This window comes from Balaenoptera musculus, chromosome 4, assembly GCF_009873245.2.
Source record: "Balaenoptera musculus isolate JJ_BM4_2016_0621 chromosome 4, mBalMus1.pri.v3, whole genome shotgun sequence".
In the NCBI taxonomy this organism is placed as follows: domain Eukaryota; kingdom Metazoa; phylum Chordata; class Mammalia; order Artiodactyla; family Balaenopteridae; genus Balaenoptera; species Balaenoptera musculus.
Genome location: NC_045788.1, coordinates 91840397 through 91856320, shown reverse-complemented (window position 1 = coordinate 91856320; position 15924 = coordinate 91840397).

Genomic DNA, 15924 nt, shown 5'->3' with positions numbered 1-15924 from the left:
CTTTAGTTGGCTCTGTGGCCAGGGTCCAGTTATCATTAGAAAATCAGATATGTCCCTATGTCAGCCAGTGGTAAAACAGTTATTCAAATTACCTCTTGTGTTGATCCTAGAATGAAGTCCTACTGAAGACAAGCTATCTAGATTGAATGACTGTTTGGACAGTCCATTAATGCTGGTTCAAACATAAAAAGACTGTGTGGGTGGAATGGCTAATTTTAACTATGCTGTAGAGCTTTGAATGTCTCAAAATATCATTAGGGAACCAAGGAATTCCTATGACTGCTCTAAGATAATATCTTCTCTCTTATAACAGCAGAGTTGAGGTAATAAAAAAATCAAAAGTCTTCTGATTTCCCAGTGTTTTATAAATGAGCCAAAGATGGTCTCTGTATATTAGCTGTATGTTGTTTGTTTATAGCAGACTGACTCCTATTAGCTCAAAAGGCAATCAGCACTAATATAAAATTTTTAGATATCCACTTGCTTTAATCATAGCCCAAATAAGCATATTTTAAGCTACTGAGAGCCTCCCTGCTTTCCACACGCACGAAACAACACCCACATCAGCTAGCCATAGATAAGACCCATCAGTATAAAAGATGCCAAGCTACTGCTGCCTTTCAAAACTCTCTGACCCAGACTCCCTGTTGGGCTGTTGAATGACATTACCTAAACACACAAGCCCCCCTCTCTGATCTCTCTCTCCCCTTGGAGTTGTCTTACTCTCCTATTTGTTTTTATTTTTAAAAAATTTTTACTGGAGTACAGTTGATTTATAATGTTGTGTTAGTTTCAGGTATACAGCAAAGTGAATCAGTTACACATATACATATATCCACTCTTTTTTTTTTTTTATAAGAGACTCTTTTTTTTTAAAATTTATTTATTTATTTATGGCTGTGTTGGGTCTTCGTTTCTGTGCGAGGGCTTTCTCTAGTTGCGGCAAGTGGGGGCCACTCTTCATCGCAGTGCGCAGGCCTCTCACTATCGCGGCCTCTCCTGTTGTGGAGCACAGGCTCCAGACGCGCAGGCTCAGTAGTTGTGGCTCACGGGCCCAGTTGCTCCGCGGCATGTGGGATCTTCCCAGACCAGGGCTCGAACCCGTGTCCCCTGCATTGGCAGGCAGATTCTCAACCACTGCGCCACCAGGGAAGCCCATATCCACTCTTTTTTAAGATTCTTTTCCCATATAGGGTATTCTTGAACAACAAAAAAATTATTCTACCCCAAATGCCAATAGGACATATGTTGAGAAACACTGCCATAGAGCTATAGGCCCTATAAGCATGTGGTCTGCAATTTAAGTATCATTGGTGATAGTTTTATAAAATGTTTTGCCATAGCATGAGTCACCAGTGTTCCAGTCTGCAGTAGCCTCACAACTGTTGCCTGACTGCCGATGTCTTCCATTACCGGTTTTATTCCAGTAGCACCTCACTTTTAGGTACAAATTATGTGTTAGGATATCAGTCCAGCTGCTGTATTAGTAATCCCAAAATGGTGATGGTTTAGATTAGACAAATTTATTTATAATGTCCAAGCTGGTACTTCTGCTTGAAGACATCAAGGGCCTCCACTTCTATCTTGTAACTCTACTATTTTTTTTTTATTGGAGTATAGCTGCTTTACACTGCTGTGTCAGTTTCTGCTGTACAGCAAAGTGAATTAGCCAGAGCACCGAGCACCGAGTTCCCTGTACTATACAGTAGGTTCTCATTAGTTAACTATTTTATACATAGTATCCATAGTGTATCTGTATGTCAATCTCAATCTCCCAGTTCATCCCACCGCCCCCCTTTCCCCCTTGGTATCCATACATTTGTTCTCTACCTCTGTGTCTCTATTTCTGCTTTGCAAATAAGATCATCTATACCATTTTTCTAGATTCCACATATATGCGTTAATATACGATATTTGTTTTTCTCTTTCTGACTTAACTCTGTATAACAGTTTCTAGGTCCATTCACGTCTCTGCAAATGACACAATTTCATTCCTTTTTATGGCTGAGTAATATTCCATTGTATATATGTACCACATCTTCTTTATCCATTCCTCTGTTGATGGACATTTAGGTTGCTTCCATGTCCTGGCTATTGTAAATAGTGCTGCAGTGAACATTGGGATACACGTATCTTTTTTTTTCTTTTTAAACACCTTTATTGGAGTATAATTGCTTTACAATGTTGTGTTAGTTGCTGCTGTATAACAAAGTGAATCAGCTACATGTATACATATATCCCCATATCACCTCCCTCTTGAGCCTCCCTCCCACCCTCCCTATCCCACCCCTCTAGGTGGTCGCAAAGCACTGAGCTGCCTCCCTGTGCTATGCAGCTGCTTCCCACTAGCTAGCTATTTTACATTTGGTAGTGTATATATGTCATTGCTACTCTCTCACTTCATCCCAACTTACCCTTCCCCCTCTACATGTCCTCAAGTCCATTCTCTAAGTCTGCATCTTTATTCCTGTCCTGCCCCTAGGTTCGTCAGAATCATTTTTTTTTTAGATTCCATATATATGTGTTAGCATACGGTATTTGTTTTTCTCTTTCTGACTTACTTCACTCTGTGTGACAGACTCTAGGTCCATCCACCTCACTACAAATAACTCAATTTTGTTTCTTTTTATGGCTGAGTAATATTCCATTGTATATATGTGCCACATCTTCTTTATCCATTCATCTGTCAATGGACACTTAGGTTGCTTCCATGTCCTGGCTATTGTAAACAGTGCTGCAATGAACATTGTGGTACATGTCTCTTTTTGAATTATGGTTTTCTCTGGGTATATGCCCAGGAGTGGGATTGCTGGGTCATACGGTAGTTCTATTTTTAGTTTTTTAAGGACCCTCCATACTATTCTCCATAGTGGCTGTATCAATTTACATTCCCATCAACAGCATAAGAATTACCCTCCTATTTCTGAATAGTGGTCCCTGGGCCATAGCCTCTGTATGGTTTAATGCAGTGAGGAACTCCTACATTCAAGTCTGGCCATTAACAAAAAATCTAGCAACAATAAATGCTGGAAAGGGTGTGGTGAAAAGGGAACCCTCCTGCACTGTTGGTGGGAGGGTTTTGTAGTTTTGATTTGCATTTCTCTAATAATTAGTGATTTTGAGCAGCTTTTCATGTGTCTCTTGGCCATTTGTATGTCTTCCTTGGTGAAATGTCTATTTAGGTCTTCTGCTCCATTTTTTAATTGGATTGTTTGTTTGTTTGATATTGAGTTCCATGAGCTGTTTGTATATTTTAGAGATTAATCCTTTGTCTGTTGTTTCATTTGCAAATATTTTCTCCCATTCTGAGGGTTGCCTTTTTGTCTTGTTTATGGTTTCCTTTGCTGTGCAAAAGCTTTTAAGTTTAATTAAGTCCCATTTGTTTATTTTTGGTTTTATTACCATTACTGTAGGAGGTGGGTCAAAAAAGATCTTGCTGTGGTTTATGTCAAAGAGTGTTTTTCCTATGTTTTCCTCTAAGAGTTTTATAGTGTCTGGTCTTTCATCCAGGTCTTGAATCCATTTGGAGTTTATTTTTGTGTATGGTGTTAGGTAGTGGTCTAATTTCATTCTTTTACATGTAGCTGTCCAGTTGTATTGAGGTAGATGGACCTAGAGTCTGCCACAGAGTATAGTAAGTCAGAAAGAGAAAAACAAATACCATATGCTAACGCATATATATGGAATCTAAAAAAAAAAAAAAAATGGTACTGATGAACGTAGTTGCAGGGCAGGAATAAAGATGCAGACATAGAGAAGGGACTTGAGGACACGGGTTGGGAGGGGGAAGCTGGGGCGAAGTGAGAGTAGCATCGACATATATACAATATCGAATGTAAAATAGTTAGCTAGTGGGAAGCAGCAGCATAGCACAGGGAGATCAGCTCGATGTTTTGCGATGACCTAGAGGGGTGGGATAGGTAGGATGGGAGGGAGGTTCAAGAGGGAGGGTATATGGGGACAAAGGTATGCATATGGCTGACTCACTTTGGTGTACAACAGAAACTAACACAGTATTGTGAAGCAATTATATTCTAATAAAGATCTATTTAAAAAAAAATATGTCTACTTCCATTCTTTGCCTCAAGGCCTATAAGTGGAGTCAGGTTGCAAAATTCCCCTGGGGGCCAATTAAAAAGTAAACCAGGAAAAATAAGGTTTTCACATCAAAATAATTGCAATATTGTATTAACATGTAAAAGAAAAATCTGAGGAATGGACTCTCAGATTCTAGACAAGGATGGCAAAGATATCATTTTAAGATAGGCTTGACATTGTTAATATGGGTTTATATGACTAGAGCTTTTTAAACTATTTCTTGATTTAGAGTTCCAGTCTGAGCACCTGGGAGTGCTTTTAAATGGTTTCTCAGTGAGTTGATTAAAACCTGGATTCAATATTGGTCTATCATTAATGAATTTGGGATGTCAGAATTTCCTTAGTATAATGTAGGAAAAAAATCCAAAGTCTTAGGGAAATAAGACTACTGAAATGGATTATTTTTTTATAGGCAACTGGCTCAATCACCCCTTAATTCTGTCTTCACCACAGAATTGAGAATTATGTCAGTGTAGAAAAGTACATTAGCCAAAGCCCTGTAGTGTCTGTTCTCTGTAGGCCATGGACGAAAATGGGAAATGGTGACACTGAAACAGACTCTCTGATATCAGTGGGGTTATGAAATCCCTGGGTGAAAGAGGCAAAGCAGCAGCACCTAATGAAAAGGGATAAGATTGTAATAGTTATTCTATTAGGCAGCAGAGCCAAGGTAATTGGCAGCAGAGCCAAGGTGGTAATAAAAGTGCTTTGATCTGAAGTTACCTTTGGTGGTAACTAATTGTACATGGCATTTCTAGAACTGAAATAGAGTAGTCCATTCATTCCCCACTTGATCTGTTTTACCAGAGGGGAGCAAAATTTATCTATGTTAGGAAGGTCAAAGTGGAAAGCTTTGCAACTGGAGAGATTGTCAGAAATACAGGTCTATGGTGGTGCATGAACAGGGAAGAATTTCTTTGGCCAGATGGGCAGGGACATAGAGAGAAGGTTATAAGTTTGGTGACAAGGTGCTTTGGGGAGGAGATATGTGAATGGATCTCTTGAAATGGGACCAGAATGGAAGATTATTTGTTTTCCATATAAATTATCATTAATGGCCCCCTCTTCTAAGCACTGTCATTCAGGTTGACCATATGATCCACACTGTGGGTGTCACTGTCTTTCTTCAACCATTCCAGTTCATGCCCACTGGACTCATGAACACAGTGGACATAATATTAGGGACTCAATATTTCCTCCCACTGAAGTGTTTATCTGACTACTGACATTGTGGTGTACTAAGTACAGCATTAAGAGAGAACAGTGGTGAGCCCCTGATATAGCAGTATATTGAAGGGAACCAACCAGTCACCTGGGGGCAGGTGAACCTGTTCATTATATAAAGGGTAGACTTTTTTCATCCTGGAACTGACTCATATTATGCAAATGGCTGGAACTGCTGAATAGATCTATGGAAAACTAAAAAGCATTCAATAAATTACTACATGAGAATAATTCGTATCATATTACATGCATCTACGCCATTACTTTATTATCAAACCAAGGTCTCAATACAGGTTAAAAGTTGCTTGAAGCATTGGAAATTCTTGCTGAGGACTATCCTTTCATTCTTAACAAAGTTGGTATTTGTAATAGAATAGTGTGGGTTGTGCTACCATAAAACACAACATCATATCTCAGTGTCTTAAAATAATAAAGGTTTATTTCTTGCCCATGCTACTTGACAGTTGCACGTGGCCAGGTGCTTATCACGGGTACTAAGGTAGACAGTCTAACAGTCAACATTTTGAATCTCGCCTGTTGTGCCAGAGGGAAAAAAACACTCTGAAGAGTCTCACTGTAGCCCAGAAGTAATACTTCACTTTTGCTCACTCTTCATTTGCCAGACTAGTTACATAGCCCCAGACAACCATGAACAGTTAGGAAGTGCAATCCTACAATAAACCTGGGGCAAGGAGGACTGGAACAGTCCTGCTGACTACCAGAGTGTCTGTTCAAGAATTCTGTCAAACTTTTCTTAAGGCATTAATACTATTCTGGGAAGGTATATAACAGATAGCTTTCAAATTGTGAAGACTGGCCAATTCATTTCTCCTATATTCTTCTAAGGATTTTCTTGGAGCTATGCTGCCTTGCTTGATTTTCCATTTTTTTTCTTTTTCTCCATTTCCCCTTTTCTCCTTTGTCTTGAGCGGGCATTCCAAGAACAACAAATTGTGTGTGAAAACATAGGCTGGCTCAGTATAGGTAAAGGAAATGTTTGTTGGGAAAAGGTCAAGGGCTTAAAGAAGACGCTTCTGCAATGTACTCTGTTGGCCGATGAATAGCATTGCCTAAACTCTAATTCTAGTCTAGGTATCTCAAAGTGCTTCAAGAATAATGAATTAGAAGATGTGGAAATAGTGTGACTCTGGAGGAAAATGTGGCCTCCATTATCCACTTAGTGATAGTTCAAACAGAGATGTGGATATTAGACCCTGGCTTTGCAAATTGCATTACGAAATGCTACCCGGGCCACCTCAGTTATTTCAAAGTGCCATGGATCTCTTTGCTTCCATCTGACATCCAGATGGACAGGAAGGGATGAGTATTATTTTATAGTCTGTTTCTTGTGGAAGTGAAGGAGGGGGCAGAGACCTAAGGAATACAATCCTGCCATAGATGCTAGAATATCTAGATACATTGAAGCAAGATAGATCGACGACATTTCACCTAAACATAAATTCACTAATACTAAGGTTCCGATTAATATTATTGTTTAAAAAGACTTCAACTTAACATTATATTTAATTGATGACTTAACTGGTGTTTGTTACATGCATAGCACAATGCAATGGTCAAACACATTTCAGCTTCAGGTGGAAGTTCTCCATGAACTTCATCAACTCTAAGAACTACAGAGAAGTGCCACAAAAGTGATCACCATGTTGGAGAATTGCATTTACTGAATAAATTTAACAAAGATAAAGACCAGATACATGCTTTCTCTACTAAGAAAAGAACAATGGGAATTAAAAGAGGAATGCAAAGCTATACACGGGGCAGATTTGAAGTGAATAACATGATTTTCCAAAAGATCTTAAAAGCAATGAATTCTACACAGTTAAAATGGGCTATTTTCCCCTGAATGAGTACACTGAATGGATCGTGAATCCCCAAACCCTGTTGTGACTCAATCACATACTTTTTGACTTACATAGTATTCTTATCTGATGAACTCAGAGCACATCGATTTTACTAATGTTTGTTCACAATATTCTCAAGAATCACAAAGGGGGAGAGCCAACCACGGAAAGATCTGAAAGAAGAACATTCTAGAGAGGGCAGACAGCAGAAGCAAGAAGAACTACAATCCTGCAGCCTGTGGAACAAAAACAACATTCACAGAAAGATAAACAAGATGAAAAGGCAGAGGGCTATGTACCAGATGAAGGAACAAGATAAAACCCCAGAAAAACAACTAAATGAAGTGGAGATAGGCAACCTTCCAGAAAAAGAATTCAGAACAATGATAGTGAAGATGATCCAGGACCTCGGAAAAAGAATGGAGGCAAAGATTGAGAAGATGCAAGAAATGTTTAACAAAGGCCTAGAAGAATGAAAGAACAAACAAACAGAGATGAACAACACAATAACTGAAATGAAAACTACACTAGAAGGAATCAATAGCAGAATAACTGAGGCAGAAGACCGGATAAGTGACCTGGAAGACAGAATGGTGGGATTCACTGCTGCAGAACAGAATAGAAAAAAAAAAATGAAAAGAAATGAAGACAACCTAAGAAACCTCTGGGACAACATTAAACACAAAAACATTCGCATTATAGGGGTCCCAGAAGGAGAAGAGAGAGAGAAAGGACCAGAGAAAATATTTGAAGAGATTATAGTCGAAAACTTCCCTAACATGGGAAAGGAAATAGCCACCCAAGTCCAGGAAGTGCAGAGAGTCCCAGGCAGGATAAACCCAAGGAGAAACACGCCAAGACACACAGTAATCAAATTGGCAAAAATTAAAGACAAAGAAAAATTATTGAAAGAAGCAAGGGAAAAACGACAAATAACATACAAGGGAACTCCCATAAGGTTAGCAGCTGATTTCTCAGCAGAAACTCTACAAGCCAGAAGGGAGTGGCATGATATACTTAAAGTGATGAAAGGGAAGAACCTACAACCAAGATTACTCTACCTGGCAAGGATCTCATTCAGATTCGATGGAGAAATCAAAAGCTTTACAGACAAGCAAAAGCTAAGAGAATTCAGCACCACCAAACCAGCTCTACAACAAATGCTAAAGGAACTTCTCTAAGTGGGAAACACAAGAGAAGAAAAGGACCTACAAAAACAAACCCAAAACAATTAAGAAAATGGTCATAGGAACATACATATCGATAATTACCTTAAACGTGAATGGATTAAATGCTCCAACCAAAAGACACAGGTTTGCTGAATGGATACAAAAACAAGACCCATATATATGCTGTCTACAAGAGACCCACTTCAGACCTAGGGACACATACAGACTGAAAGTGAGGGGATGGAAAAAGATGTTCCATGCAAATGGAAATCAAAAGAGAGCTGGAGTAGCAATACTCATATCAGATAAAATAGACTTTAAAATAAAGAATGTTACAAGAGAAAAGGAAGGACACTACATAATGATCAAGGGATCAATCCAAGAAGAAGATATAACAATTATAAATATATATGCACCCAACATAGGAGCACCTCAATATATAAGGCAACTGCTAACAGCTATAAAAGAGGAAATCGACAGTAACACAAAAATAGTGGGGGACTTTAACACCTCACTTATACCAATGGACAGATCATCCAAAATGAAAATAAATAAGGAAACAGAAGCTTTAAATGACAGAATAGACCAGATAGATTTAATTGATATTTATAGGACATTCCATCCAAAAGCAGCAGATTACACTTTCTTCTCAAGTGTGCATGGAACATTCTCCAGGATAGATCACATCTTGGGCCACATATCAAGCCTCAGTAAATTTAAGAAAACCGAAATCATATCAAGCATCTTTTCTGACCACCACGCTATGAGATTAGAAGTGAATTACAGGGAAAAAACGTAAAAAACACAAACACATGGAGGCTAAACAATACGTTACCAAATAACCAAGAGATCACTGAAGAAATCAAAGAGGAAATAAAAAACTACCTAGAGACAAATGACAATGAAAACACGATGATCCAAAACCTATGGGATGCAGCAAAAGCAGTTCTAAGAGGGAAGTCTATAGCTATACAAGCCTACGTCAAGAAACAAGAAAAATCTCAAATAAACAATCTAACCTTATATATAAGGGAACTAGAGAAAGAAGAACAAACAAAACCCAAAGTTAGCAGAAGGTAAGAAATCATAAAGATCAGAGCAGAAATGAATGAAATCGAAACAAAGAAAACAATAGCAAAGATCAACAAAACTAAAAGCTGGTTCTTTGAGAAGATAAACAAAATTGATAACCATTAGCCAGACTGATCAAGAAAAAGAGGGAGAAGACTCAAATCAATAAAATTAGAAATGAAAAAGGAGAAGTTACAACAGACACTGAAGAAATACAAAGCATCCTAAGGGACTACTACAAGCAACTCTATGCGAATAAAATGGACAACCTGGAAGAAATGGACAAATTCTTAGAAAGGTATAACCGTCCAAGACTGAACCAGGAAGAAATAGAAAATATGAACAAACCAATCACAAGTAATGAAATTGAAACTGTGATTAAAAATCTTCCAACAAACAAAAGCCCAGGACCAGATGGCTTCACAGGTGAATTCTATCAAACATTTAGAGAAGAACTAACACCCATCCTTCTGAAACTCTTCCAAAAAATTGTGGAGGAAGGAACACTCCCAAACTCATTCTATGAGGCCACCATCACCCTGATACCAAAATCAGACAAAGATACTACAAAAAAGGAAAATTACAGACCAGTATCACTGATGAATATAGATGCAAAAATCCTCAACAAAATACTAGCAAACAGAATCCAGCAACACATTAAAAGGATCATACACCACAATCAAGTGGGATTTATCCCAGGGATGCAAGGATTCTTCAATATATGCAAATCAATCAATGTGATACACCATATTAACAAACTGAAGAATAAAAACCATATGATCATCTCAATGCATGCAGAAAAAGCTTTGGAAAAAATTCAACACCCATTTATGATAAAAACTCTCCAGAGAGTGGGCATAGAGGTAACCTACCTCAACATAATAAAGGCCATATATGACAAACCCACAGCAAACATCATTCTCAATGGTGAAAAACTGAAAGCATTTCCTCTAAGATCAGGAACAGGACAAGGATGTCCACTCTCGCCACTATTATTCAACATAGTTTTGGAAGCCCTAGCCACGGCAATCAGAGAAGAAAAAGAAATAAAAGGAATACAAATTGGAAAAGAAGAAGTAAAACTGTCACTGTTTGCAGATGACATGATACTATACACAGAGAATCCTAAAGATGCCAGCAGAAAACTACTAGAGCTAATCAATGAATTTGGTAAAGTTGCAGGATACAAAATTAATGCACAGAAATATCTTGCATTCCTATACACCAATGATGAAAAATCTGAAAGAGAAATTAAGGAAACACTCCCATTTACCATTGCAACAAAAAGAATAAAATACCTAGGAATAAACCTACCTAGGGAGACAAAAGACCTGAATGCAGAAAAGTATAAGACACTGTTGAAAGAAATTGAAGATGATACCAACAGATGGAGAGATATACCATGTTCTTGGATTGGAAGAATCAATATTGTGAAAATGACTATACTACCCAAGACAATCTACAGATTCAATGCAATCCCTATCAAATTACCAGTGGCATTTTTTACGGAACTAGAACAAAAAATCTTAAAATGTGTATGGAGACACAAAAGACCCCGAATAGCCAAAGCAGTCTTGAAGGTAAAAAACGGAGCTGGAGGAATCAGACTCCTTGGCTTCAGACTATACTATAAAGTTATAGTAATCAAGACAATATGGTACTGGCACAAAAACAGAAACACACAGATCAATGGAACTGGATAGAAAGCCCAGAGCTAAACCCATGTACCTATGGTCAACTAATCTATGACAAAGGAGGCAAGGATATACAATGGAGAAAAGACAGTCTCTTCAATAAGTGGTGCTGGGAAAACTGGACAGCTACATGTAAAAGAATGAAATTAGAACACTCCCTAACACCATACACAAAAATAAACTCAAAATGGATTAGAGACCTAAATGTAAGACCGGACACTATAAAACTCTTAGAGGAAAACATAGGCAGAACACTCTTTGACATAAATTGTAGTAATATCTTTTTGGATCTGTCTCCTAGTAATGTAAATAAAAACAAAAATAAACAAATGGGACCTAATTAAACTTAAAAGCTTCTGCATAGCAAAGGAAACCATAAACAAAACAGAAACACAACCTACAAAATGGGACAAAATATTTGCAAATGATGCGACCAACAAGGGATTAATCTCCAAAATGTACAAACAGCTCATACAGCTCAATATCCAAAAAAAAAAAAAAAAAAGCAAACAACCCAATTAAAAAATGGGCAGAAGAGCTAAATAGACGTTTCTCCAAAGAAGACATACAGATGGACAAGAGGCACATGAAAAGCTGCTCAACATCCCTAATTATTAGAGAAATGCAAATCAAAACTACAATGAGGTATCACCTCACACCAGTAAGAATGGGCATCATCAGAAAATCTACAAACAACAAATGCTGGAGAGGGTTTGGAGAAAAGGGAACCCTCTTGCACTGTTGGTGGGAATGTAAATTGATACAGCCACTATGGAGAACAGCATGGATGTTCCTTAAAAAACTAAAAATAGAATTACCATATGATCTAGCAATCCCACTACTGGGCATATACCCAGAGAAAACCGTAATTCAAAAAGACACATGCACCCCAATGTTCATTGCAGCACTATTTACAATAGCCAGGTCATGGAAGCAATCTAAATGCCCATCAACAGACGAATGGATAAAGAAGATGTGGTACATATATACAATGGAATATTACTCAGCCATAAAAAGGAACGAAATTGGGTCATTTGTTGAGACACGGATGGATCTAGAGACTGTCATACAGAGTAAAGTAAGTCAGAAAGAGAAAAACAAATATCGTATATTAATGCATATATGTGGAACCTAGAAAAATGGTACAGATGAACCGGTTTGCAGGGTAGAAATTGAGACACAGATGTAGAGAACAAATGTATGGACACCAAGCGGGGAAAGCAGGGGTGGGAGGGGTGGTGCTGTGCTGAATTGGGCGATAGGGTTTGTCATGTATACACTGATGTTTATAAAATGGATGACTAAGAAGAACCTGCTGTATAAAAAAATAAATAAAATAAAATTCAAAAAAAAAAAAAAAAGAATCACAAAGGGGGAAATCTAATCTTCAAGTTAAAGACAGACAAACTAAAACTAGATTAGAATTAGTGACATGCCCAAGATCATGTAAATACCACCTGAACTTGAAATAGAATTTGCTTGTCTTCTTCCCAACCAGCAATCTTTCTCTAGATCACATTGTCCATGCAGTTCTCAAGTGTCTCATGTTGTTGATAAACTGGAATAATGCTGAATCCTATATAATTATGCTAACCAAGCAAGATTTAATGTCTGTGTGATACCTGTCCCTCAAGAGATGGGACAGATGTGTTATTATCATTCTTCAGCAAATTACTAAGCAGCAACTCAAAAAGAGTATAACTCTAAATGCCATACTGTGTAATTGATACTGTGAATTCTGTATTACAATTTTCACTTTCTCCTTCCCAACAGCTAACTGACATGAGGAGGAAACCAGCTGCCAAAACAGTCTGTAAGCTGAGTACAACAACAATTCTAATGCAAAAAAATCTGAAATTAAAATTGACTTTTAAAGTCAAACTAACGCTTAAGCCAATAAGGAAAAATGACTTCTAATTAGTGTTTTTTATAGTGTACACTGAATATGGTTCTCTTTATGAAAGTAGGTCAGATTCCCTTGCTAGGCTCTGAATTGCTTTTAACAAATCTACCTGTTTGATAATGAGAAATAGTAGTATTTGAAACTTCATCCATATTAAGTCACAGGAATGAACTCAGTGAGTGGCCTGACATTTCCTGGAGAGTGCCTGATAATCAGATAATATGTGTGGACACATTTGAATAGGTGACACATTTGAATAGGTTTTAATTTAAGAGTAGTGTGATTATGCAGTCACGCGAATTATAGTTAGAAAATGTATGAAATTCCACCATTCAATGATGGTCTTTGTTCAGTGACAAAAATCATTAAACTTGTAATGGATTATAAGGAATCTATACGGCAAAAAGGTATTTGTTATTACAAATGTAAATCCAAGCTTCAGCTCATGTCAGATGTATAATGGTGTACAAATATATATTTTATGATGATTATACCACTAAAAACTAGCAGGTGGTGTTTCAGAATATGGGTGACCTCACTAAGGCTGTAGAAGTAAGTTTAAATTAGTAAACTTTAAGCTTAAAACTAGGAATTTCACATATTCTTAAAAAGATTAAAAATTATCCATGCCATTCTAATGGCAGAAAAACGTATGAAAGGTGACATGGTGAAACAGACAGAATACAAAATAGAAGACAGGAAACCTGAATTCTAGCTGGGGTGGACACTTGACCTTGGATTTTAATTATCATCCACATTTTCCTCATCTGTAAAATGATGATAATGAGTATAACAATTGTAAGTGAAAGTTATAAATGTATAAAATGCTAAGCAAACACAAAACGTGATTATATTAGTAAAATTTACATACGCTAATGGAACATTAGCATGCAGTCTTATGATTATCTAGGTAAATGTTTATTTTTATTTATTTATTTTAAATTACAATTACATTGCTTTACCTATTTTCAAAAACATTCTCCAATAGTTGATGCATTTATAGCCACATAATTCAAAAGACATGGTTTGAAAGATATGCTTGTGGATGAGTTAGTCGTACTCACCTACATTTTCCATACAGGATAATGAGGTGTTACTATAAGCACAAGTACCAGCAAACTCTGCCCAACATATCAGTTTGCTGTTCGGTGAAAAACACTATTTGGCACAGGTAAACTTTTGCATTTCTTATACACATCATCTTACAGTACTATGGGAATGTGGGACTGGTGTTTAGTAAATTGTTCGCAATAAGTGCTTTAAAATTTTCAATTATAAATAAAAGTTTCTGATTGATGAAGCATGAGTAGACAGTCATGTGATTTATGGGGCATGTCACTTATTCATATATCTGGAAGTGACTGATTTATTCATCCAAGGAGTTTTTTCCAAGTCATGCAACTGCTTTGAGACCATGACTGATTTATATTCTCAGGAAACGGTGAATGGTTCATGCACTTGATTTATAAGATGCACTACTGACTTAACAATTCCTCCAGCTGAAGTAGAAATCAGTGTTTTATACCTGGGATATAAATATCTGTTTTATTAATAAGATTGATTTTACTTATTTGTATACACAGACTTTAAATTTTAGCTACAGTCTTGCTCTAAATCCCTTTGATTCTATAACGGGTCTCTTCTCTAAAATACAGATTGTGTAATTACAATTCGGTTTATGGAAACATCTATTGCATGCTGCACTACATTCTTTCAGAACTACATTCTTTCTCTGACCAAGATGTATTCTTTGCCTATTTCTTTTTGCTTTTAGAGCCAAATACACAAGTCTTTACTTGTTTTGCCTGTCATCACTTATTCTCTGTTCTCATCAGTTTTAAAATATACATATAATAACAGCTGGCACTTTGGGGCCTTAGCTGCCACTTCAGGAGCCAAAGGCTGGCTTCATGGTGGCCTTGTGAATGCTATTGATTCATGATAGCTTGTCTCATGAGGGGATTGGTACCAGTCCCGAGGAGACACATGACTGGCAACCAGTGCAGAGCAAGCTGAAAATGGATGGGTCGGGGACAGAGGAAAGTGACCTTGCTGCAGACACTCGCCTTGAAGAGCGCAACAGGGGTCGGAGCCAAGAGTTTAAAAGCACCTAGGTCTGAATTTTGCTTCCAAAATTCTTGGACCTGAAGACATCTAAACTCATGACTAAGGCACAGTGTATATAGCAACTTAGAATTCATATGGTGATCAAATGACTGGAAGCCAGGGGTTGATGATTCTGAGAAATAATAATAGTGGCTAATATTCATTGAATGCTTACTGTGTTCCAGATACTGTTCTAAGGGCTTTACATATATAAACTCAATCATCACAACAATCATTTGAGGCAGATACTAACAACACCTTTTTCAGAGATGGACAGAGACCCAAATATCTTACCCAAGTTCAAACAAAGAGAAAGTGAAAGAGCCAGGAATTAAATGCACCCTGCTCTCTACTGTCTCTGCTAAGAACAGAGAAGTTAGGAAGTCGGCCTCAGACCCAGAAAAGAGAGGCTGAAAGCAATAATAATGTGAGAATTTCAGAATATCAGAATTTCAGCAAAGTGTACTGCTATTGAAGGTGGAGGCTAATTCTTTTTGGGGGTGTGTTGGTGAAGAGCTTGAATTGTGCTCAAGATAACCAACTGGAACTAATGAAAAGAACTGCAGGCTGCTATCCAAGATGTGGGAAATTGGAGGCAGGCTAGAGAAGCATTTGGGTATCTGAGTGCATTCAGAATATCACTCTGTCCTGCGGTGAAGAGGACCAAGTACTGTGCCTGGAATAAAATTGACTCAGTGACACTTTATTAAATAAACACTGTTGAAAGAAAAAGACTTGGGGAGAGACACTACAATCTATTTCAGGTATTTGGAAGCCCCATGAAATTTGTGAATGTG